A 27,637-nucleotide genomic window follows, 5' to 3' on the forward strand; every position below is an offset into this window, starting at 1 on the left:
ACTGCAAAAAGAAGTAAAAATAAGTACATGTAATTAGCAGTTATAAGGGACACTTTTAAAGCCAACTGAGCCACAGTCATCTTTCCTCTTGCAGGTTAGAAGCCTGCAAAAGAAGTGAGAGACCTGACAATGAAGCTTCAGTATTACTGCCATGTGGAAAGAAGAGTCCTGTGATTTATGTTATTCCCTCAAAAAGGCATATTCACAGAAAAAGGCATGTATAAATGGGAAGCTATTGCAGGGAGGAATTAATGAAATTGGAGAAGTGATTAAAAAAATGCAGTACAACTCCTGAAGGACAATTTTTTTTTTCAGAGGAAAAAAAATCACCTGCACAAATATAGAAACAACTGCTGAGCAGCTGTTCTGTAGATAAGGATTCAGGATAGAGAGGATCACAGCCTGAGCACAAATTATAAATACCAAGTTGTCACAAACAAAGCAACTTTATCCACTGACAGGAACACAAATTCCCAATCTACTCAGTTTTGACAAAGCCTCTGCTAAAGTCCTTTTTTGGGTCAGGCTTGTCAAGAAAGAGAGAAAGCATGCCAGAACTAAAAGAAAAGACAGCAAGATGAGCTACGAGGGATGAGTGAGCTAACTCATTGAGGTTGCTCAGTCTGAACGGAGTAAAAAAGAGAAGCTAAGATTTCTTTTAAATATAGAAACAGTTTCTGCAAAGGAAGAGGAAAACTATTCCCCACATCTACGGTGAGTATAAAAAGTAACAGGCTCAAACTGCAACAAGAAAAATTTACTTAGGTCACTAGAAGAACCTTTCTAAATGGTAAACATAGTGAAGCACCAGCCTAAGGAAGTCATGTTGCCTCCTATATTAGAAGGTAAAGGAACAAAAAAATGTCTCACAAGAATTATCCAGTAATAGTGATGATGCTTTGATGCAAAGGGTCAAGAGGATCTTTTGGAACCTTTCAAGCCTCTCCTATGAAGATACTGAAGTACTGAAAGCTTTTGCAGCCAGACCAGAAGCTAAAAAATTAACTGATCTTTTGCAGCATGAGGCCTTGCCAAATTAAATCTTTCCATCCTCGCTACTGTTACACAACCACTCTGAGGAATATTACTCAGATTTCTACCAAAAAAACAGTACGAAACTGCTGAAAGCCCATTAAAACAGCAGAATTCAAGCATTTGTAAGTCAGAGACAGCCAGAATAAGGCACTATATTTAGTACTCAGTTTTCTCTGTAGTACTGTGATAAAGTTCCTTCAAGAATAGTGGATCAGCCCTATGTAAATATTCTCAAGACAAATAAAACCTGCTCAGCATCTTCCTCCCAGACTAGCATCAGTCATGAAGCTATCAGTAGCTTTTGCTTCAGAGCTTACTGCTTTTTCTTTTCCTCTCTCCCAAGAGACGACTTCTGTTCCCCCACTGCTAAATGCAGACCCTAGAAGAGTCCTCTTGATCTGAGGTATCACGACACAGAATTACTCACTTCATGAAGAGTTATGACAACACTTTAAATAGTTACAATCATGATTAACAGCTTTTAGGCCCAGAACATTTAGATTGAGAACATTAACCTTGTCAGCAGGGGTGATTTGGATCCTTGTTTTCAAGCACAATATTGGACAATGCAGTATGATGTAGAAGGCACCCCAAAGAAGGGCACTCTCAGGCGATGCATACCAAATACTTCCTTTCTGAATCAAGTCATAGAGCTGGCCTTAAGAGACAACCAAAAACTAAACAGCCTTCACCAAAAGGGCACATAAAAGTTAGTCAATGTCCTAATACTCCAACTCAATCAAACCATCAACTTTGTATTACACAAGATTTACCCATCCAGGGAAAATAAGCACCATGTTAGTAAATTCAAGTCATGACTAAAAGGAAAAGAATGATAGCCAAAAATATGCCATCTGAAGCATTAACCCTGGGACCTTCCAGGACAACTCTTTCACAAGATAGCCCTCCATGAGCACAGTAAAAAAGGTGACTGCACTTCCTTTCAAACACAGAGATGTGAGCCTGCTCAAACTCCACTTTCCCCCTTATAAGTAAGGAGAGGTTTACAGAAAGTGCTTGTATACTTTTCACAAAAGATATAATATACTGGAGGGAAAAAAAACATGACAGATGACAGGATTAGAAGCATGCTGGTTCACTTGCTCTCCCTTTACATGCCATCTACAAATGTCATAGTCCCCCTTATGAGCTGTACTTTCTATACTTAAGCCACCTCTATTACACTGCTGCTACATATATATAGCACTCCAATATAGAGTGTCTTGTCTATTAAATGAAAAAAAAAAAGTAAATAAGAAGTAGCAATGTTGATGAAGCAACTGATAAATGGTCATTGATGAAGCAAGGACAGGGTAGTTCATGCAACTAATTGTTTTCATTGAGATGAAACCAGGTTCAAATCAAGGGAGAATTTAATTCTTCAGTAAAATACTTCACCTTAATTGTAACTCATAACGAGAGACAGCTAGAGTCTAAATATATGGATGCTCTGCCTCTACAGCACCCACCACTCCTCATAGAACGGGTAAAAATTGACAGCTTTTATATTAAGAAATGAATCCCAAAATGTAGTTCCATCTCACATCTCCCTGCAATGCCACTCAGAGGCAGCTCAGGCACCTCCTAAAACTTACGTATCTGTAGCTTTCTCTGCATGAAGTATCTCCCTATGACAGAGATCATGCAAACTTAAAGAAAATGTATAGAACAAAATCACTTTCAGTCTCAACTGAAGCAAGTAAATGTTTTCTTGCATTATGCATATATCTATTCACTAACTGAAGAAAACTTCACTTAATTTTTCAGTTAGAGAAACAAGAATAAGTGATTTTTCACCTAGCATCTATAAAGAAAACAATAATTTATTTTTTTTTTTAATTCTTCTAAACTTAATTCCCAAAAGATTATAATAGAAGTTTTATACAATTTGCTCCTTTTCAGTTCTTCATAGATACATGCATGCTTGGTAACATACATGCTTTACCATTTCATTTTTAATACATAAAATAGGTGCAGTTAAACTAGAAAACTGCATATATAACACAGATTCAACAGATAATATATTCTTAGGAATAGCAATATCCGAAAGAGATTAAGTATCATGCTAACATCGAAGGCAATATACATTACAAAAAAATATTGCAGGCTCACACAGATGCATTAGAAGACTAGAGAATAAGACAAAAAAAGAAACTTTCTGCCATTTACATCACATTTCAGAATTGATAACAGACCATAAAGACTCACTTTGAGGACAGAGGGGAAGAACAGTACACTTGAAGACCAAAAGCCATATTAAAGCTCCTAACCCTGTGTCCTAAGTGGTCTCCCTATCATGTCCAAAACTGTTCTTATGCCACTCCTCAGATAATGAAATTGTAATTAGTCAACAGGATCTGCCTGAGACTGGACTCCTTTTCAGTCAGAGCTCTTTGCCAAATACACAGACATTTGTCTCACAGAGCTGAAGCTCCCTGAAGAAAAAGCAAAGCTAAGTTTTCTTAGAATATGAACTAGAATGCTTTGAGTAAGGGAAATTAAGAGAGACGAGGTCAGTCAGACTAGAAATAGGAAGCGTTTATATACAACCCTCCCTGCCTGCTGTGCCTCGTTTCCAGGCTTCCATTTAGCCCTCTATGTCCAAACTGCAGCAAACTCTGCCCAGTGCTGCCTGGTCCCCTGGGCAGTTTCTCACCACCTCTGAGGACTGACTGCTTCTCAGTGTAACTTCAGTCTCCCTTGCACAAGCTGCGGGCTCCTGGCTGCCTACTGCATCTCTCACTCCTTCCTCCTCCCCCTGCCCGGCTCAGCCTCCCAAAGCTTTTCTCCCTGAGCTGAACCCGGCTGCTCCCAGACAGCAGTCACCTCCTCCGTGATGCAGGCTCCGTCTTCTCAAAGACAAGCAGCACAACTGTGAACAGAAGTACAAAACAAACAAATGCTGTCTACCGCAGAAGTGCCAAGCTACTTTTTAATGAATCCCCCTTTGCTATAACAAAATGGGCTGTGAGCTTGCTAAAGCAAGTCCCTGATGATGGCTTATATTTCCCAAAGGGAAATATCAGAGGCAGGACACCAGAGATGCACAAGCTCTGCGCTACCCGTGGCAACAGACACCAGACACAGAATCAGCAACAAGTGAGACAGCTAATTCAAGCACCTATGCAGAGCCATTACCTCCAGTAGTAAAGTTGGAAACTACTTCAGACATTTGACATTATTTTAGAAATTATGAATAGCTGCTTGAAAACAAAGAGCTAACAACACCTAGTTCTTACATTACTGAACCTGTAACCTGCTCAGATTTCGAAATGAATGACAACTCTGTATTTTCTGGAACTTTGCTGGTGTCTCTACTCCAACTACAACAGTCTGGATTCCTGTGAGGATGTCTGCATTCTCCAGCCAATCACCAGAGTAAGTACAATGAAAAAAGTACTTAAAACAATAGAAAAATACTGTATCAAAGTTATCCCCTCACAAAATGAATAAACCTGAATTAACAGATTCAAATGCTTTCACAGTTGAAGTTATATTTGAAAAATCTAAACACTCGTAAGATTAACTTCAACTCAGCCTATGTAAACACCCCTTTGGTACCTGTCCCTTTCTATTCACTCACATCTGAGCTGGATCCCATTTGGTGTCTGCAACCCAGCTACTGAAAGTGAGCAAGTTCAGCAGTGAAACAGCTATGGACACAACATAAAACAAGAAGGTAAACCTACCTCATTCCTACCACTGAAGGGAAAACATACCCAAAATTTAAGGACAATTGCAGGAGTGGGTACATTATTGTTTCACACCTCCCCAAGTTTCTGACTTCTACTATGGTTTAAAAGGCAACAACTGCTGATACCTGATCATTTTTCCAGATGCGCTGAAAGCCCATGTCCTCTTGGCTTACTGCACATGTGCCTCCTCTTCAAGTCAGATAAATCAAGCTGTTCTCTGAAGTTGCACCATGAGTAACATATAGGACAGTCCTGCACTGAATTCTTCTCTCTAGAAAGAACAACAAGAAAACTCAAAATCCTACTGAATAAAAATGTATATAAATAAATGCCACCAAGATCAGTCCAAAACATCCCATTAGCACATCCTGATGTTACGTGGCACATTTAAATGCAGCAGAAAATATCCAAAATTAAGTATGCACTTTCAGAAAGAATCAGAGAGTAGAAAAAGACCTCAACAAATTTTATACATCCTTTCTTAGCACAGGCATAGTCTATAATCCTTTTATGGTACAATTTTAATCTAAATTAAGCAAGCAGCTCCAGTAAAAGAGCTCACGGTTTTCCATATTACAAAATTACAACATTCAGGATTGTATTAGACTTTAAAATAACATACTTCAAAGTAATCTATTAATGATTTTTAAGCTTAATTTTATAACTAAACAAGTTATTTGTTGTTTTTTTTTAATTTTAAGTGAATTTTAGGAAAAGCCTGAGTTATTACAGTTCTCCTACATATATATACAACTCGTAATACCATTATTCCTTCTGCTACCACATACTTGCAAGCAAAGAGACAACAAATACTGAGACGTCCAATCCTGAGCCTACTGCATCTTCTTCCAGCCCCACAAAAATCAAAAGGCTGCAAGACTCAGCCCAGTTCTTCCTAAAACTGAAGATAACCAATACCTTGAAAATACAGAACTGGCTAATACTAGCCTTTAATGCAAACACTACTTGGCCTTAAAAACAGATTAAATCTACCTGCAAACACTCTCTTCCTTATATCCTTAATCATTACAGACACAACAAGGCTACTACAACATTGAAGAAGCAATTCAGTAATACCAGCACAACTATCCTGCCAGAATTAAGATGCTTCAAACAACAAAAGCTATGTGGCCTTACAAAAACATTGGTACCATCTCCCTGATGTTATGTACCACATACAATTCAGATGGTCTCTAAACCACTCCCAAAGTTTGGGAAGTTCAGCATATTCCTAATTTTTGAAGAAGTAGGAATAAGCATCATGTATTCCCCTCCCACGTCAAAACTGCATACTTCAATTTAACCCAAGACTAACTTTCAGAATTATTTTTTAAATTATGTAGGAAACACAATATGAGATCTATAACAACAATCCTCAGCAAGAAAGAAGGTGCCACCAGCACTCTTGTATAGGAGACAGCAATGACTATCAGCAGGACCTGTTTGTTTTTGAGGAGTCCCTCCCACAGAACAATTCACTCCACACTCTTCACAACTTTTTCTGGTATTTTTATTATCGCACATTTAATTACTGGCAGTCACATATTCTGAAACAATCACTTCTGATGGTAACACCAGAAAAACAATCTCAAGAGGACAGCTGTGGTCATTACAATTACACATACAACTTAACAGAATAGCAGTTACACTGTGTTACAGGAAACAAACATGAAAATCTTGTATTTGAGAAAAACAGTTTACACAATCATGGAAACTGAATGATTTCTATTGAGTATGCCTTAAAAACTACTAACTAAGGAACAGCAAAACCAAGTGCAAAACCAGCTCTCAGCACTAATAGCTCAATTTGGCAGACATTTGCTGGTTCTTCACTAACAACACTATAATTCTTGTTGCCACTGTCATTTCATTTTAGCACTGCATTTGTTCGCTCCTTACCTTCTCTAATTTGTCACAAAACCAGGAAAGGTAATTCCCAATAAGAGAAGGTTTGTGAAGTCAGGTTAGGCTACACTCAGAGGCTATATTTGGGCAATAGAAAGGAGAAGAATGATACAGCAATATTCCTGCACAAGGAAGTACCAATTTGGAACCACTGTTGCCCTGTACCAGCCCTGCATTAACTATTCATTTACAGACTTATTTCCAGGTCAGTCACCTTCCTGGAGGCAATACATTGATATTGGCACACAACTGCATTAAACCTGTTCCCCCATTTACACCCCTCCACCACCAGCAGCAGAAGGTAAATCTACCCGTGCACCAAAGCCTCTTGCTGTGCTTTCACAGTGTTATTTAAGCAAGTGGCAATGCTCCTCGTGGAGGACTTCTCCCATCTTACTCAACAGTTTGCAGAGAAAAATAAAATCCCCAAATCAGAGAAGTCAGCAGAGCTCTGCTGTACGCTACCTCAAGTTGAAACAACTGGGCATCAATACCAGCATTATTCTAGTAGGAGCTGTTGCCCAAGTGGTTTTACAAAAGCAACTCATGGCCAAAAGGACATGTCCCGAGAGCAAGATGGGGACACAACACAAGCAAGAGTGAGACATGGCATCCAAATCCCTTAGAAGGGCAGACACTTGACCACTCCAAAGCAGATGAACATGTATACACCTTGTTACAGATCAAACACCTAGCAAAAAACCTTCTAGAAATAGGGAACATACCACATAGGTATATAATTCCTAATTAGCACACTGCTGAGAGCAAGTTTACTAAGCAGTTAATAACTCCTTCAACAGAGGTAAGGAGGAATGCTTTAAGATAAAAACCAGAGCAAACATACATACATTTTAACAGGCTTATTAGACAAACTTCAGAGTGTATACTTTTTTAATATTAAAAATGTAAATATTTGCCTCTGTTTACAAGAAAATTATATGGTTCTATTCATTCAATTAAAAAAGCCCAAAAAGACAGTAACTACAATTTTTACCACTGTTTTAAGACAGGAATGGTACGTGTAAACACAACAAGGTTTATTTTCTTGTTTAAAAAACAAACATTGTTAGTAGATACTAGAGATGTAACAATAATACAAGCTTAAGAGAATCAAAAAAGACTGTATGTGATTACATTATAGTTTTAAACATAATTCACATATATAGAAAAACAGCACATAAAATTGGAAAGATGTTCATAAAAAGCGTGAGACGCTAGATGCCCAAAGTTGGCAGAATGCCATTGGAATAAATTATTGAATTTCACATGAAAAAATACAGCTTTCTAAGGACAGATTTTAAAACATAATTTAATAACTGCTAGCAAAAGGTAGTAATTGTCAGTATCCTAGAATAAGAAAGGACTTCTGGGGCTGAAGGACTTTTACCACCAGATTAATTTAGCTCTTCCCCCACTTCCATTTACCACCACCTCTTTACAGTATTCTGTTGGCTTTTAACACCTGCCTTCCAGATTCAACCTGAAAAATTTTATGCATCTATAAGCCAATACAGAAGACAGCATGGTATATCAGAGATTTAAACTCTTAAGAATGCATAAATGCACTTACCCACTGTTAATGCAAATAGAACAAATATAAAACCCAATTGTACGTAATACAGAAATCATACAAACTGAAAACAAGGTTACAAAACATACCTGCTGATTGGATTTTTTTCCTCTAACATAATTATCGTGGACCTAAGGAATTCTTTCATTCTAGTATTTCTCATTCCAACAAAATACCAGCAGAATTCTAAGTATTTGGATTCAAACGCTAACCCCGGGCAGATGGATTTTGTTTAAAGAACTGAACAAACAAAACATTATTTGCTTCTAAATTCTTCTACTTGTGGTGAAAGCCAAGCTGTACTGAAATCAATAAGACTGTTAGCATTGTTTTCAACAGAGCTAGAATTTAATTTCCTGTGACCAGCTTAAGGTCTGTTAAAGATGCTGCTAACCACTACAACACGGTTTTGCACTCTCACGATCATACCTATAGTTCAAAATCAGATGCTTTGTGCAAAATAAATACTTACAGGGAGGGTTGCATAAACAGCATGAAAGCAGCAGCTGTGGCAGAGAGCAAACTTTGTCCCCAGTTTGGTTGCTCTGCCTGGATTAATGCTGATCCTGTACAACACCCAGGCCTTGAAGCCTTGGGAAGTTTCTACCCCAACTCAGCAAGGTGGGAGGATTTGTTATTTTAACCGCTGGCTGATAACAGCTTATCAGCAAGTTTTCAAAGGTTAAACTCAACACATTTGCATGGCAAAAGTGCAAAGAAAACATAAGGAAAATGTTGAATTAGTGTTCCCTCTCCTGCTGCAGCAGGTCCCTCCAGCAAGGGCCAGAACTATTTTTCATACACCACAACCTGCAGTACAGTCCAGCAAAGAAAGTTAAACCAAAACTCCTGTTCAAAGACACTGTAACTGAAAATGTCTTTGGAAGCCAGCGAAAGCAACAAAAGTGCTTTCTTTCAAAGGAGGAGCTTGCTTTGCCTGCTACGTTCGTGCTGTCTGCCATACAGGATGGAAAAGCTAACCCAAAATCTTTAAGTTTGGTCCTTAAATACAAGGCAATTTTATTACTGTTGCCAAATTTATCACTTGACACCACAGCTCCATGACAACTCACTGGAAAACAAAACCAAAATAAAATCTTAAATTTAGGGACTGCTATGATTTTTTTTATTTCTGTTGCATGCATGCTACAGAACCGTAAAGGGCTGATGCAACTTTAAAACAGAAAAAAACCCAGAGTTACGGACTCATTACTAATTCATCCTGGCTGAAGCTGCATACCAGCAGCTGCTGCCTCTCTCAATTAACAGCAAATATTGAACAGTATTGTCATTTAACGGTGTTTACTGCCTGCTGCCCTGTCCTGTCACATTTTCAAAGCATTCTGGCACAATTTAAAGTATCAACATTAATAAACAGAGCTTTGTTTAACCCCTTACGTATCAGCAGAGTTCAGAACAGAAGTGCTTTACTCACTTCATACAATCATTGTTTGGCAATAGCTGAAGCCCGAATATGCAAGGTGCCACCAAAACGGTACTTGTAATTCAGAGGCCCACAGGGTGCTTGGCTTCCACAGAGGTCTGAGCACAAGTGAGAAAAATGATGGGAGTATCTCCAGCAGAGCAGTTCTCTTCATAAATGAATGCCAAAAAGATGAAACAAAAGAAGAGAAAAAGGAGACTGCACATTCAGCCTTTGTTGCTGAAGATTTTAAATCAAAACAAAAAACCCCCAAAACAATTAACGAAAAAAAATCAAGGTACAATCATTCTGTGGGGAGATCAGACCAGTGCTGTGATTCCTAATGACCCCATCTCTGCACAGGGAAGTCAAAAGAGCCCACATTTACACCTTCTCTTCCTATCCTCCAGTGTGCCCACAGCCATGCTGCCTTTTGGACAGACTGGTTTTAAAACAAATGATTCTACAAACAATGCAATCAGAGCAAGCAACTGGAAACAATGCACTTCTCCCACGATGCCTCCGCAGGTACTTCAGTGGACTACTTGCTCTCTGATGTCAAGTTTGCTGGAAGCCACTTAAGTACAAATGACTGTACATATTTTATATTTCATTTACACGATGTGTTCCCAAGCAAATCAGCAGGCAGTAGCATCTCAGAGGCTCTCCCCTATGAACTTACTGCCAACTGGGCCAGGGCCAATGCGTAGACACTAGCAACCTGGAGAGGGGATGCTGAGCTAGCCGAATGAGACTGCAAGGTGCACACTGGCAAGTTAGATACTATGTGAAATGATTAAGCAACTTCTGCACTGCATTTATTACAGTAAAGCTAGAATAACGCCATTCAAGCTGATACTGAAATCAGAATAATTCCATTATTTCTGAGGTACTTGGCCATTCTGCAGAGGAAACTTCATTGTAAGTATGTAAGCTCCAAGAAGTGATGCTCTGAGGGACTTGTCAAACATAGGAGGGAATGGCTTTGCAAATTGGGCAAGTAAAAGTAGTTTCAGGATCTGGTCAGGACTTTCTGAGCCGCTGTAAGCATACTTTTCTTGATTTAGCTCATTTGGCTGCAAGTCCCCTCATTTTCTCAGGTTCCCTGTATCTGTATCCTATGCAACTCTAATATCCAGTCTGGTTTGTTAGGAGGACTCATGCCCTTCAGGTTCCTCCAGCACCTTTGTGCCGATAGTGTCTGAGGTCTTCAGATATATTAGGTGATATGACTAATACCTGCCATCTGTTCACTGTTACCTTCTCCCTCTCCTCTCCTGAAGAGGAGTCATCAGTGAAGTGCTTGTTCTACTTGATCTATTTTAGGAGCGTGGGCTTTTAGCATCCATGCCACACTGTTTTAAGCTAAAAAAGTTAAACCAAAGAAGTAGACCATGCTCTTGCAGGAAATATTGAGCATTTGCAACATCCCTTAGGTCCAGTGAAAGTCTCTGACTAGACTCAGAAACAAACCTCTTTTCTGTAAAAGGTATCTTTACTCCCAGTGTACCCCAAAACAGAACTATTGCCCAGGCTTCAGGCCACAGAGTAACCTGCAGATAAGATCCAGGCCTTTGAAGGTATCTGACTACTCTCTGCAGAAACCAAGTCAGTCAACATAGCTTACAGCATCAGTAAGTAATACACTACAGCACTGTGTTGCCTGGTTTGAGAAATAAGGAGCTCCTACTTAATTACACCACCTTGGTATAGACTGCTGAAAACAGAAAAAGGTACAAATAACTGAGGCCAGACCACCACCCATCAGACTGGGGTGAAATCTTCTAACTCACAGGGAATATTAAGCATTACTTATACCAACAGCTGCTCCCCATAAGCTATGGTTAAGGAAAAAACAAACTCGACAAACAAAGGAAAACATGAGCTGAAAGGGAGAGAAGCCAATGGAGCATAATTTTGCTGTATTTCTTGCAGAAGCTCTGTTAAAGTGCAAAGAAAAGAACCATCACACTGTAGGAGGCCGAAAGACTTGAGATGGAGCAGTGAGGAGTCTCTGGCCCCATAAATGTTTAATTTGAGCAAGGCAGCAGTTTCATAGTAAGCATACTTCTTCTGCTTAACTGCACACCCCTGCTTTGATTTCTAAATGACACAAAGTGAAAACATAAGTATAAAAATAAAATAGGAGAAAAAGAACAGGGAGATTTTTATACCTGGCACTACAGATGCAGCATGCACCAGCCAGCAACCTACTCAGTTCTTTCCCTTCACTACTGCACAGTGCAGCAGCACAAGGGCTAGCAACATACACAGAGCTCTGAAGGCAGCACCTCAATTTCACAGCTCTGACAGTTCGACACAGTGCTGGGGATAACATCACCTGAGAACAAGAGCTATTGCACTGCACCTTTGAAAACAGCAAGCGCTGCAAATCTCTGATTAAAGGCCGCACATTGCCTGCTAAGAAAACTGTGAAACTGTAGAACCAGAGAATGAAGATACATGTGGAAATACAGAAGAAAATTCATTCACAGAGCCCTGAGAACAGAAAAGGGACCTACTTGGAACTGTTCCTCTTGCAACATTTTCCCTAAAACAGGGGCTGATTTTCTTCCTGTCATTTCCCTTGCAAATAAAACCCATCAGTAAGGATCACCCCTTCCCCATCATTTCCTTAAGTTACTCCCATTCCACTCCAAACAGTAAGCTCAGACAGGTTAAATACATTTGTAAGAGGGAAAAAGTTGCCAATTAGTGTTTCTTCCTGCCTAAAATGCAAGATGATCCTAAAAAAGAAATTAATGCATTCCATGACCCCTATGAGATCTCCACCTCCATTTTTCTTCCCTTTCCTGCTCTTACCTCCCACAGACTGTCACCTGATCGCTATTATCTTCTTCTTTCCCCTCCACCTTCGGAGAGGAGCCTATTTCCCTTCCCTGTTTATATCTTTCTCATCTCAATTATTTTTCCTGCTTCTGTGTCCATTTGCTGAAATTCATACAGCTACCTCTCTCTCCTCTGCCATCTCCACTAGCATATCTAGTCTTCTTCCCTGCCTCCAATCCTAAAGAGAAATATGGCTTCATAAAATCAAAGGTTCAGTTAAACCCAGATTTCACCTCAGCAGCATAACCGCGTTTTGTTAAAATTACGTCAGTTATCCCAAACCAGCTAGCCCTAAGTACAGAATGGACAAGCATCGAATAAGAGCAGGAAAGCCCTTTGCTTAGCTTTCCTCACTCCCAGCATCAGAGCCTAATATAGCTGAACACACTGGCACGCTAGGAAATAGCAAACGACAAATGCTACGGAGTCTATTGAAATCTGTCCAGCCTCTGGAAATCCTCCACACAACAAATGTAGGTCATCAGTGAACATAGGTTTTCTCTTTCAAAAGTATGAACAGATTAAAAAACACATATACTAGCATTCTCATATTTTGCACTCTCCTCAAGGTTGGGAGTATATTTCGGAAAGTGACCATGAGTCTCAGAAGCAGTTCCAGTAAGTAGTTTTCTTCTCTCCTGAGGTGGTGAAAAAAAATGAAGAAGAAACAGAAATCCACATCACAGCCTCAATTAACCTACAAGGACACAATTAAATGTTGCAAGTACACCCACATCACTGCAATTAGCTGCTGGCAACAAACTTGCAAAGCCAAGAGGGCACCTTGGGGTCTTCCACATACACCTTACATAGGAAGGTATCATCACTGATAAAGCAAGACCTCAATTTTCACTGCTGGCTCTTTTGAATTTTCAGCTTCCTAGAAGCTGATGTCACATGGCAGTTCTCCTTGAAAAATGGTGACCTTTGCAGGCTTCTGGAGAAAGGAGCCAAATCCAGTAGCAAAACAATACAGATGACCAAAATGCTGGTGTGCCACACTACTCAAATGACGGAAAACATTAAATATTGACATTGACACATTATTATATGATTCTACTGTAACTGCAATCTCCTGTGACACAATCATGCTATTTTTTCTTATGGGAAACTCTCTCTTACTCTGAATACAAGACAGATGGTACCAAGTAAACGAAACAGTTATCCTGTTTCTCCTCAAGCACTGGTTAATGACCTTGCCCTTATACAGAGGCTGCAGAAGGGAGAACACCCCAAGGAAGCATTCCATGGACAGACTCACAAAACATCTCCAGGAGATTCAGTCTTAGTCACATTTTGTGACATTCAACTACAGGGAGGATCCTTCCTTACCAGGATCAAGGTGACCATAGTTACTCCCCAGATCAGGACCCTCTGTCTCAGAAAGCACAGACGCATGAAGTAGTTTGAGACATAACTATGCAAAACCTTCTGCAGTGTTACCTGGGCAACCAGTAAAGCTAACAGCCGTCACCTGAGCTATATTTTACACCTTATTCCTCACTGAAGAGCCAAGAGCAAGCCTCCCTAACATCTCCAGCTGACAATAGCAGCAGTAGCTCCATTCTTTCAGGACAAAACTGGCTGTAAATATTGGCTGAAAACATTTATTCCTGCTGGGAACTGGTAACTATCTTTAATTGTTGGCAGCAGTTGTGGGCTAGAGGAATCTCTCTTGTGCCAAACAGCAGACAAAACAAACAAAAAAATTATTGTACCTTGCATATACCACAATACCTACATTGCCTTGAAGGGACCACTGTGTTTGTGCTTAGGCTGAAAGTGAAAAAATATTTAAGACCAGCTATAATCAACTACTAAAGCTACCGAAAAGCAAAATTACTGAAAAGGTGTGCTCTGTCTTTTATGTCACGGATTCAAAGGTGAGGAAATACCACACAAGAGTATGTGACCAAAACATCAGCAGTGAATCACAGGCCTGCAGGCCTGCACATGGACAGTGATCCTAGTCAAGATTTTTCTATCATTTTTACAACATTGATAAAGTTCAATCCAAAAATACAATCCCTGTTTGCCAGAAATGTATTTCTGACTGAGCACAGTTAATAAAATGACACCATGAACAGAAAATACAGGTTAAACCATGCTCGTGTGTGTGTGTGTGTGAAGTTCAGCCACATCAATATAGCCTGTCAGATATTTTTCCCAATCTTCTTTAACCAGAAAGGGTTCAAGAGTTCAATAAGTTTTTCATCAGAAATTCTTCACACAAGCTGAAGCTTCTATTTATCAAAATTTATCAATATAAATTTGATATCAATTTAATTTATCAATATAAAAATAATTTATCAACATAAAACAATTTAAAAAAAACCCAAAACTATTAAAGTCCTATTGTGGGGTATCTTTTCTACTCCTACCGGTTATCTGTGTAAGCTGGGTTGCAACCTGAAGGTCAAAGCTACATGCTGACATATATTTGTTGACTGTCCCCAGAAAAGCCAAGAAAACAGTAAAAGGAGCATCCAGAAAGAAGGCCAAAAGACAACTTGGTAGACCTGAGGTTTCCACAGGAAGATTCTAACTGGGATATAAACACAAAATAATCCTGGAGAAACTGTCATGTTCATCTGCTGAAGAACTGTTAGCCATTATATAGGAAGATGACAATCTGAATTTTTAGCCTGGTAAACTTTAAGGATGAAGAGATGGAGAGCAATAGCAGGTGGCCTTTGATATCAAGGTCATTGCTACTGCATCTTCAGCACATATTCTCTTGCTCCAGGCAATCACTTGATCTCACATGATTCCCAGAAAGACCAAATTCTACTTCAGAGACTGAACGAAGCTCAAGAAACATTTTCTATCAAAAAATATCTTGAAAACATGAAGCAATCAGAATGATGCAGCTTTCTTCACCAAGTGCCCAGGGTAACAAAGGTAATCAAGATAAAGGCACAAAATAAGACTTTGACTGTAGATGGTTAGTGCCTAATACAGGTATGATTTTTCTAGGTTGGGTTTTGTGAATATAATCATCGGAGATGACATGAAGGCCAATTTTCTTTAGCACATTAGAAGAGCTTGCTGAGAAAAAAAGAACACAATGCTCACTTTTGCCTCCCCTTTGGGTTTGCCTTGTGTCATCTTCTCAGGTTGATCAAACCTCTTCCTTCCCACATGCTTCATTGGGAGGCATTACAGAAATAGACTCATTGCTCTGAATAGTTCAATAGCAATGTGTTGTACAGATAACGAATCTCAACTACACAGGAGGATATGTATTTTAATCTGAGAACGACAGAAACTAAAGTTGATGCTGAAAAATGCAGACCAGGGAGAGTGAGAGGACTGTATCTTTACCCAAGCATGAGAGCAGTTTCTCATGCTCCACACCAACCATCAGTTCAGAATGAGGAAACACAGGCAGTGGAATTCTGTTCCCTAGGCTCTAAAATACCTACTGCAAGCCCAAACACTCTGGTGCATAGTCTTGTTCTGGTAAGAGCATGACACAGGAAATCCCTGAAATGGGGTAAGTGTAGGATAGAACAAGCAAATGAGTTGCTCGGGACTATTACATTCAAAACCCATTTGTCAAAGGGAATCATTGACTGATGGAATGAGGTATGGTGGTTTCTGAAGATGTCAGCTGGGCTCCTTGTCCCTTTTTGTGTCAATCCTGACACACCAACAGTCTGCACAGGTAAGAGGCAAGAGTTTAACCATGAAGAGTATTGCTACTGATTACCCATGAAACCATACAGAGTGCTGATGGGAGAACAGATACACCACTACCAGAAATTATTCCTGAAGATAAATCCTCATCACAGTGCTGAGTTCCTTGAGAGTTGAGCAGAATACCTTTTCCTTTAGTGAAAAGCCCTATAATTTCTTCTAACAGGTAGTCAGTCTATTGATCGTTGACGTGGATAAGGCGGCTGACACCAAGAAGCATAATGACCACTGGTCTCAGCTACTGAGCAAACAGCCTTTGCATATGCAGCCACATGTGGGGCTGTTGTCTGATACCTGGCCTTCTACATTACACCCTTTCATTCCTTCCAGTTATCATTACACTCACACTTCAAAAAGAGACTAGAAATTCTGCTTACTGAGTAACTCCCAGTAAGTCACTACAGGTTGTTACAATGAGAAAGTTAAAGATACATCTCACAAAACCCCACCTTTCATGCTCCTGGTCCTTGAATAAGTTGCTGAGAAATTTTACTTCTATTGCACTATCATAATCAAGTATCTCAAGACATGGCAGGAGAAAAATATAATACCTTAGGAAAAGGAAGTGAGAAAGGTACATTAAGAAGTAATTGATGTCACTTCTCCAAACATTTAAGTATTAGCGAGACAGTGAAAGGGGTCTACTAGAGCTTCTTAAGTTGCTTTGCCTTCCCTGCTCTGAGCATCATGAGAAGCAAAGCCATTGGATCATGGTAGGTCTCTTGTGTAGCCAGTGTATTGTGATTTGGTCGTACTAGGTTGGAGAAAAAGGACTCATAATGGCTCAAGCATCAGGCTTGATAACAGGAAAGAAGCCTTTCTTGACAAACATGCAAGTCAAAGAAAATCACATACTCCTTTGACCTGCACATCTTACTGTAAACACTCAGTTTGCATTTTCGGGTTTTTTTAAAAGCACCAGGAAGAGTGAAAATCATTCTTAATCCACTTACATGCTTTGGCAACAGTAGCCTATTTTCTGTTTTTACTGGTAACTGCTACTCACCCTTCTTCCATTCTAAACTCTGCTACATTTGTGTACTATCCCCTCTCACTCACAAGAGTGAGAGCTGACACTTCCCTCACCCTTTTTTCCCCTCCTGTTGAAACCTTATTTCCACCGCTCTAATAGTTCTTGACTTAACTGGGACAAGGAAAATTATTCTGGGCTTCTCCATCCTAGCAGTCAGGCTATTCTGTATTAGCCATCCAGAGTACTGAAAAATCATACTGAAGCCCCAGGCAACCATACGAACACTCCCTTAAATTCATGGTTTAATAAAATTGCCCATTTTTACTGGATATATATATATATACAGCTATAGACATGTACTTTATTTTTGCATAAAAATGCTTCAGTGTTAATAAAATTCAGAAAAGTCTCTTCACTGCTACACATAGCAAAAAAGTTCATTTAACAGCATTCATTCCAAGAAGTCCCAATTTCTATCCAACAGTAAAATATAACTCTTTCTTAGGCAATATTTTTTCCCCATCTTTTCAAGCAACATGCAGAAGCATATATAATACTGAAGAACAGAAGTCCTAGTAAATATTACACACTAATAAAATGTAGAATTGTATCTACTAGTTTAGGCATGCAGCTGAAAGAGCTGACATTCAAAAGGTGGCTACACTGATGCTCCCTTGGCCTGTTTTAATCTAGGTTAGCACATCCACCTCCCCAGAAATGGAGGGGAGGAATTTTTAAGTAGGTAGGATAAAGTGTTCTCAAAATCTGACCTTAACTTTGTATCATCCGATGCCCAATACCATTGCATGAACATAGCTCTTTTTTTTAAGGGATGCAAAGTGTTTGTGTACAACCCCATTTTTCACAGCAATGCAATTAACAATTTGGTTCAACTCATCTATAGCAGTAGCAGTTTTCAGACTAGAAAATGCATACCTCTGAAAATATGAGCTCTTTTCAGAGTAAACCAAAATGAAAACCTGCAGTGACATATATACGAACTCCATTACAGAGCCTTGCCATTTCCTGGTGCAGAAACAACAAAGTGAAGCTTTCTCTTATATACTAAGACAAAGCAAATCTCTTGCATTTTTTAGATGGCACTTCCCATAAACTGCCCATGATTTCAACTGCAAGAGACAACACGCTAGATAAATGTATTATTACTTTCTAGAAAAGTGCATCCAGAAAAGCCTTTCCTTTGAGTCACAGTACCCAACTTTTGAAACTCTTCTGTCAGGCAAAAGCAGGGCTGGATTGAATTTCCTGGCGCCTACACCTGAAACAACTAACCATGATTCGAGTTTGCCACAAAGTTACACTGTTCAGCATCTCAGTGTACAATACTCCCCCATACACAAATAAGGAATTAAGCACCAGCTCATTTTGCAGTCTCCACTTTGCCCATCCTGACACTGGAAACAGAGCACTGGCAAGGGCTGGTATCAGTAGGGAGCAGAGCAAATAAAGATACCAGTATAATCACTTTTCAGATAAGTCAGCCAGTGCAAGCACAGCTGTCTAGAAAATATACAGCGGAGAAGCAGGAATGTACCAAAGCATAAGTAGGAGTTCTATTACACCTGAAATTACACATACTGAGAATACAATATCCTCTGCTACCACTGCAACATTAAGTTTTCCCCTACACACAACCCACACCCAGTTTTTGGGTGGTAAACTATGCACACTCAGTTTACACTTCATAAATAACAGCTACAACGGACAATGCAAATACATATACACGTGATGCCACTTGTGTGTCCCCCAACTCCCCCACCACTTTGAGGTACCTGCCAGCATCAGGCTTCAGTTTGCATCCACAAGTTGTAGAGGAGATGGTCAGTATGACAAGACCCCTTTGAGAGAACGAATTCACAGCCCTTACTGTAATAAAGACCAGGTCAGCACAACTTCAACACAGAGAAGGACTGTCAACTGAAGCTCCCCCCCAGCCTGTCCTGCCATTAACAAATACACAGTAAAAAACACTGGTACATCCATTGGATCGGCAAGCGGGTGTGAGGTATGGGTGGAGTTTGGGGGCTTTATTAATTGTTTTGGTTTAGGTTTTTTTTAATCTCAGCAGTATTGTGTCTAGTAGTGTTTACGGGAGACACCATTTCACAAAGAATTATGATCCTCTCACAAAAAGGTACGCAATTGTATCTGCAAAGGTATAACCACAGTGTTAAAGTCTGAAACCCTCCAGTTTATTGGAAGCCTTTTTATGATCTGTGTGTGTATATCACTGGCACAGGTATGCCCAAACCACCAGTGCTCCTGATTTCAGACAGCCCTGTTGAGATTCGGCACAGCTGATTTTCTGGCAGTGCAAGCATGTTCTAGGTGAAGAGCAGTACAAAGCTGCCCATAAGGTGTATGGCACAGGCTCAGAGCCACCATCTTGAAACCTCTGTGACAGAGTGCTTCAAAGACAGGAACAAAAGCTTGAAACCAAGTAACATGTTGATAGATGAAATAGCAGCGGAGATTGCCTGCACTTGCCTTCACAGGCTGTGACTTTAATTGGAGCATACTCAAGTGCTTTAATAACAATTTTAGAAAGACCAGTAACGACTTCATTTATTTTTACAAAGCCTTTCTCTGCCCTCATCTTCACTGACTATACATGTCAGAGAAAGGTCAAAATACCTTAATTTTCTTCTGCACTGGACAAAAAGGCATGAAGATCTGCCAGGAAATTTAGCTTATTTCATTTTCACTGTGGCTTAAGGAAGAACTGAAGGAATTTATTATCATCAAATTGACTCCAGCATAACCTGTCTGCTTTTATCAAGGTTGTGTAAATTAAAAAGATAAAACCAGAGCTCCATTTTCCCTGAGATTAAAAAGATGCATCAACTCAAAGATAGTGTTTAGATTTCAAGGAAAAAGAAACTGTGGTAACAGACATCAGAACACAAGAGTTGAGCACCTTTCCAAACACAGCTATTTCAAAATAACAGATAATGCAACACCCACTCACCAGAGAATGGAGACCAGCTCAAGTACTAAATGAACTAAGTTTCCCATGGACCTTATCAGTAATACTAAATTTTTCCTTTACTTGGGAGCACTGAGCAAACATAATTTTAATAGAAATGTAATTTTGTTTCAAGATGGTTAAGAGCAACATGCTTGAGAAACAGTATCTTCCTATTTGATAAGGCAACACGCAGACACGTGATGCTACCTGGCAAATTTACAATGAATTGAATGCTGCACCTCTTTCATATTAATCAGTATCTAATCATTACACACAATCATAATGTAATCAAACATTTTTAAAAATACATCCACACAATATTTAAATGTAGGAAAAATATACCATAAAAATAGAATTGTTTTACTCAGGAAGCTGGAAAAAACCACCACAGGAATCTGAAGCAATACGTCCTCTTCCCCTCCAAAGTGATTGAAGTTTTTTACAGTTTATTCCCTTAACTGACAGCCTAATGTGCTCTGCTTAGCAAAAATTGTTTTCTTAATAGCAGATCTTAATAAAAGAAAAGTGTGACTTGGCTTTCAGACTGGACACTTATTCTCTAACAAAAGTGGGCTGCAGTCTCCTTCTGACACAGTGAGGTCCCAGATCAGGAATTCCTGAAGTTTTTTGTTTATGGAAAGTTAATTCCAGTGCAGCGACTGTGTAAAACAGCTCTAAGAACAGCAAGCCTCAGGTAGTACAGCCTCCTTTGCCATTAAGTGAATCAGTCCCCAGTGGTAATATTTCACATCCAGTTGAAGCAGAACAAATGGTTCCCAACACAGCAAATGAAACATCCAAAAAAGCCTAAGTTCATCTAGCAACCAAGCTGTCAAATCCACCACGCTAACATTGACAACAGCTATAAATTCAATCTTCCTCTAGGAAACTTGGTGTGTCTCAGGCTGCTTACACTATTTGTACCACAAACTGAGTTGCATCTATTGTGCTTCCAGTTTATAACATGAAACCCTCAAGATCTCCAGAATAAAAAGAGATAACCCCATGATTAGTTGGACTTCTTCAAGCATCTCTAGAGGTGGCTGGAAGAGCTTCCCTTGGCAGAAGGGGATAAGCAATGCCCTGAAGACAGTATCAGTAAAAGCAAAGCAGTATCTAAAAGTTTAGGCAGTTCTCCTCCACAGCTTTTGTCTCTAGTTGCCTGGAGAGCTTCCCCTGAATGCTCTCGGCCATCCAGCACCAGAAGCATCTCCTCTCCCAGAGAAAGTAAGGATGGCAACTAACTCTGGCTGGGCAGGATCACCTAGTCTGTGAGTCTTTGCCCAAGGTTCAAACTGTCCATATTTAGTCAAGTTTCGTTAAACTGGCAAGTTTTCTCCCAATGAGATAAGAATTTAATCCAGAAACACTGAGGCATTTTCAAATCCCCCAAGGCCACAAGTGATGATATATCAGGGACAGAGAGACAAGAGAGAGAAACTAACGGGGACCCCTACGCCTATCCAAGGTATCACACTTAGGATAGAAGCCTGCTACAGTCTAATCCACACGAAAAACACAAATCCAGAGCCTCAGCAAAACCCAGTGGTTATCCGATATCTCAGTGTGTGCACACTGGGAGCCAGTCTTACGGTACCTGAGTGGGCCGGTGGATAGCATGCCCTATTCCCTCCCTAGTGGCTCCCCCAGTGAGCACAAACACTTGACATGCCTTGTTCCACCACGCAAGCTGCAAATCTCCTCTTCAAGGAGACAGCAATATATCATCATTACTCATCCACCCTTTGGCTGCAGCAGCTGCCAGAGAAGCACAGCTCACAGATCTCCAGTCCTAAAGCCCTATCTGCAGCAGCCAGCTGTCCTCAAAGCCAGTCAAGCAGGAATGAACTGCTGAAACCTCCTGCTCAAGCAACAGCTCAGGACGCGGTGTGCTCTGGGGCTCCCACGGGAGGCCAGAGATGCACTTCCTCCGGTGCCCTGTCCCGCAGGAGGGATTGCAATCAGCACAGGCACCAGACCCAGCTTGCAGGCCATCTGGCAAACCACAATGCTGCCTCTGATCAAGAGGAGGCTTTGAGCCAAGAATCAGTACCAACTGTTTTACTGGAAACATCTCCAAATATTTTCCAGCTACCGTTGAAAATATCTCTTCTAACAAGGCTGGAACAGCTACTAGCTCCAGTGGAAGTGTCTCTCTACAACTGCACACCGTGAGAAGACCCTGTGCTGACAAAATCTGCTGGCTTCGCGATAGCAGCTAAGAAAATAGCAAGCGAACAATAAGCAAGAACCAGGAGCAAGTACTCAGAGCAGACAGTATCAGGAATACCAGCCACTGCCTAATATTTACTTAATGACTTGGAGAGGAGGATCCATCCATTTAGGCTTACTAACCAGTATGTGAACAGGTAATAGGAGAGCTTATGAAATCACCAGGAGCTCAGCTCTTCCTGAACTCAGGGAACAAAGAAGCCTTGTACCAGCAAAATATCCTCTTTTTACTCTCCGTCTCTCTTTACCCTATTGCACAATCTTTCTCCACAGATTAAAGTTGCAGAAGAAAGAGGAGAGAGCAAAAGGAAGAGGAGGTTATTTCTGTTCATCCACATCAATAGAAAAGAACAGACCACAGCAGAACAAATTCTGAGATTCTCTAGATTTCCAGATTTTTTTCCACAAAAAGGCTCACAGATAACATCTTTACCTTCAAAACATCCTTCATCCACACATGAACAGCATGTGGTTTAACGACGGACTTCTGCAATCACTCAAACATCACACAAACTTTTTAATATTGGAAATTAATATACAGTAGTTACTTGTGCAGAATCCACAGACTGCACTTAAAATATGCTTCCTCCAAAAAACAACAGAAGAACATTATACAAATACATAACCATTCACAGCCTCTTTACACATAAGGAATGCATAATGTAGAAGAAAGTATGGCACTCCGAGATCTACAAGCATGTTTTGAATGTTTAGACTGCAAACACAGTACAGGAAAATAACCGTTATTTTTTCCACATACATGGAAAACACTCAATTTACGGTTCTTGGAACAGATCCTACTTTTCTGTAGCATTAGATTAGCTTCTACATTATTAGGTAGAATGCGTGAAACATCAATAGCAAGTTCCTGTTTAAAGTTTTTCAGAAGTTCTCAGTGTCTAACTACATATAACAGTAGAAACTCAAAAACCAGTTGTCCCAGCTCACAAAAAAAGATACTCAGTTGACCTCAGTTTGTACTTTCAACACTTCAATATTACTTTTCCCCATACACAGCTGTAAGGAACACCCAGGGCAACACACTTACAATTAATGAAAAAGTAATCAGAAACAAAGCTGGTGATTCAGGAACATGGACTCAGTACTGCAAATCACATTCCTCCAGGGCTAATTTTCCATACAAAGTCCCATGGCTCTAATGTATATAAATTAAGTTACTCATACATGTCCCCAAAACATTGCACAGCTTATGCTATTGAATCTGAAGAGCACCCTTGCAATACACACGCAACTAGTCAATACAAGAGGACCTTTTAGAACTTGGTAACACCTTTTGGTTTGGGGGTTTCATGTTTCCATCCTTTTATGCAGAATTGTGGCAGATTATACCTGAGACCATGTAGCACAAATGAATGTGAACAGTATGTGTCTCTCCAGCTACAAGTTTTTCCTTCCTTGAGTAGTAAGGCCCCCTGACACTGCATCCCCTCCTACCCCTGTTAAGTACTACACTCCTGAGAGGCTCATCAGTACTACCAAATATACAAATATTTAAGAAATTTGCATGGATAATGAGACAGCTTCAAATCTCCAAAAACACAGGAACAATGAGTTCAGCATGAGCTGAATTTCTACCAGGCCTTTTTCCTCACACCAAAAAGCATTTATGCACAGGAGGCCTGTGACTCCACTGCTAAACGTATTAGAACAATTTCTGTGCAGACAGAATGACAATTGACAACCAGCTAGACCTATTATTCACCACTTAAATGCCACTATTAGCTTTGACTTCATAGGTGCTAGGTTGCTCATACCAAAAGAATAGAAAAATTAATTATCAGTAAAGTAACCAACAGAAAAGCGAATTTATTAGCCTAATTAAAAGGCAGAATTAATGCTGCTAAGCAGGCAAACTTAGGCTTTTATATATTATTTATTAAAGTGACATTAAAGTCTAAACCAAGGTATTTTACACCTTAACTGTTTGTCTCAGAAATCCTGGGTTTATTTCAATGTTGAGTGCAGGACTTACATGACATTTCCCATTTAGATTTCTGTTATTAAAGGATTTTAAAGCAACACCGTATAGTCGCTGCCTACAGCCCTAAGGGGCTAAGTACAAAAATAACATATAAGATACCACAAACTCTACAAAATATAATTTTGATTTAATTTCATTCAAGTATTATGTTCTTTAGGGAAATTAATTTACCATCTTTGATAGCAAGCACTCTTCTTCAGCTACTCTGAACACTGATAATATCATTTGAGGTACGACTGGAACAGCACTTAAAATGTCTTACCTAATTTAATACATTCAGCAAACTAAAGTTTCCCTTACGAACTTAACTTTCTCATCCTGCAAATAAAACACCTGCATTTCTTCCACTCACCAAAAAATAGTCATGTTCTAAATGGTTTGCCTCTTTCACTAAGCACTCTAGCTTTTTCAAGAGCCTCCAAATCAATGATAACTAATTGGTATGGTGGAAAATATTACCTAATTCCTACATATTTCTCCCAATGATAAAATACATATTTTCACAAACGTGCTTCTATGGGCTGTGCCAGTCCAGAAAGGCAGTTGCACACTAAGCTGAAATGAGGACAGATCTATCTTTGGGAAGACCAATGATCAAGACCCAAGACGTTGGGCAGCTCATCTGTCACATACAAAACCTACTCACCTTCAAGACATGTTAGTTTCCCAAGTGTGAACAGGCTCATTTTGGAAGATGTAATGGTCCATCAGTTTTTGTCCTTAACTCTCTTTGTTCCTCCTCTCAGAAACCTGTATTCTGGAGATATAAAGAGAACTTGAATTTAAAAGATAGCGCTCTCAGATAAATATACTATGTTATATAAACATTACATTTTTCCTGCTTTTTACCAGACACACTAAAAGGTCACTCGAAACCAATCTGATGGGTCCAGTCACTGAACTACTCTTATCTCAAAGGCAGCAGTAAGGGCTTCTTTCTTTACCCCTGCGACCCTCACAGCTTACACACTTACCATCTACATTACGGTAGCATATTGAGAATTTATCTTAAAGATTGGGAATGGGGAAGTGACTTATTTAAAGTCATACTGGTGCCAGAACTGAGAATTACACTGTGTTATCAAAAGTCCCTTTTCACCTTGTCTGCTACGTTTTACATACTGACATATATTTACTACACCTAGGTTTATCTCAAAAGCATGAACACTGAACATTTCTGCTGAATTTTGCCAAGGTTCCCTGGATAACCGATTAGCTTCCTTAACCTCATTAGGACACACTTGATTCCAACTGTGAAGCACAACCAGGACACTTCTCAGTCTGCTTGGGATTCTGAGGAGTTTGATATATGTTCAGAAAATTAGGCTGAAAAGGCAAAGCAAAAGCACTAGGATTGTAAATGAGCAAATGATACATTAGAAACAAATTCCCTAGGAGGCCCAATTTTGCAGCCAAAATAATTAGATCACTAGAAAGAATCATCCCAAGTAGATAAATGGTGTGTTACAAGATTAACCAAGGTCATGTTCTCTTACATCCAGCTTTTAAAAAAGATTCGTCCCCTGAAAACTTAACCCTAGGGCTCCATCCAAATTAAGATTTCTTTGTCGATGTACATCAGTAGAAACTGAATCAAAGCACACCATAGCCTGTCAAGTGCTGACTGCCCAAGGAAAGGCCACATGCCCTCCAAGTGAGAGAAAACCGCATTTGAGAGCCATCTAGACTCTGTGACTGCTGCTGCTGGATGTTCAGAGATAACTGCCAACTCATTAAAATCCAACATTAAAAGTTTATTAAATATGCAGACATTAATGGAATTGGACTAGCAGCTACTTAGGCAGATAAAATTTCAACACCACATGTCCTGCAGTTCCTGTTATCAATATTCTGTCCTTTTGGAAGTGTCCGTGAAAGAGTCACAATGCTACTCAAGGCAGTGAAACCCTCCATCTCTTTCAGATTATCACGTCAAACTCTCAAGGTTCCCACTAGCCAGGAAATCTAGGAAAAGACACCTACTGCCCAATAATTACAGCTCAGTATATTCTAGCAATTTTCACACTTGACTGCTTGAGATGCAAAGCCCCCCCAAGATTTTTTTCCCCTTTGGTCATATCTGCAGGGCAAGTCCCACACCCCTTTGCAGGCTCACAGGTAGAGAGGTTTTGCATACATCCCAAAATCACAGTTCTTGCCAACTTGCTACTGGAGTTTGAAAGAACTACAAAGAGAGGAGGAGTAGAATGTCATAAAGACAATACAGATTAAAGAAACTCAGCCACTTAAAAGCAACTCTCCTGTAATTTCAGGTGACTGCACACATACAACGTGTGTAGAGCTCTGCTTGGAGCTACTCTTTAAACAAGCATCAGAGTCCTCCATGCAAACAGCAATCTCAGTACATTTTGCTCTACGAAATGCAGTTTCATTCCTGGATGACTCTGCAAAGTCCCAGTATTTGGTGAGTACCTCCAGGTTTTTGCTGTAGAGTGACATCAGACTTGGAAGTGTTCTTCACTAATACTATCAGCATAATCTGAGCTAGTCCAGAGGGAAAGGAGGACAAGGAGTATCTCTCATCACACAAAGCATAAATAAGCTCCTAAGAGTCTCTAATGCACCCCCAAGTGCCTTGCTCTCTCAGTAGTAGCTTCAAAGAATGTCTGGAAGATTTAATTCTCTAATTACACAAAAAAAAAGAAGTCTTCTCTCAACACACAAGTGTGGTATAGCACCTCTGCTGTGGAGATGTGAGGTTTCAGAAAACAGATTGAAATGAAATCTTAGGGAGCAACCTGGGAAAAGCATGACTTACCAGGAAAGGACAGAAATTAAGGAGTATGAAGCACTGTGACCTGCAAAGAAAACACTGAACTCTCTGAGCACAAAGAGGGGAAACTGGCCATTTGGCTGAGGAGGTTCTTTACTACCATCTTTCCTGGTACCAATGACAGTCTTGTTCTGGAGAAAAGCGTGCTGTTTTAAGCGTCAGGAACTACCCAGCACCCAGCCCATGCAATGCAACACAAATCTGAAGTTAGTGTTTTCTTTCGGTCCTGCAACCATATGGGCCTCACACAAAATAGGCAGAAGGTTAAAGGATGCCTTGGTAGGGAGGGAATCAACAAAATCACCCATCCATCATCTGATTCAACACAAGGCATCACATGTTGCAGAATCCTGAGTAGCAGCCAATTTGGGGTCAGACATACAATAGCCTCCCACTCCATGAATCAGGAAGCCTGCACTTAGATTTAGATTTTTCGAAAGAGAACTGACAGTTCCTGTTGGAAATGGAGC

The 27,637-nt window shown here is 39.9% G+C and overlaps 1 protein-coding gene across 1 annotated transcript in view; it reads right to left on the minus strand.

The window, feature by feature from the left end:
- The window catches only part of MAP3K13 (mitogen-activated protein kinase kinase kinase 13), an 81,915-nt gene that overhangs the window by 48,041 nt on the left and 6,237 nt on the right, over positions 1-27,637 (minus strand). Inside the window, exons 2-3 of the mRNA XM_074912790.1 lie at positions 25,020-25,123; positions 4,856-5,001 (exon numbers count right to left, since the gene is read on the minus strand). The gene's annotated coding sequence lies outside the window, so the exon portion shown is untranslated. The remainder of the gene's footprint in view (positions 1-4,855; positions 5,002-25,019; positions 25,124-27,637) is intronic.

Source organism: Athene noctua, chromosome 8 (assembly GCF_965140245.1).
Source record: "Athene noctua chromosome 8, bAthNoc1.hap1.1, whole genome shotgun sequence".
In the NCBI taxonomy this organism is placed as follows: Eukaryota; Metazoa; Chordata; class Aves; order Strigiformes; family Strigidae; genus Athene; species Athene noctua.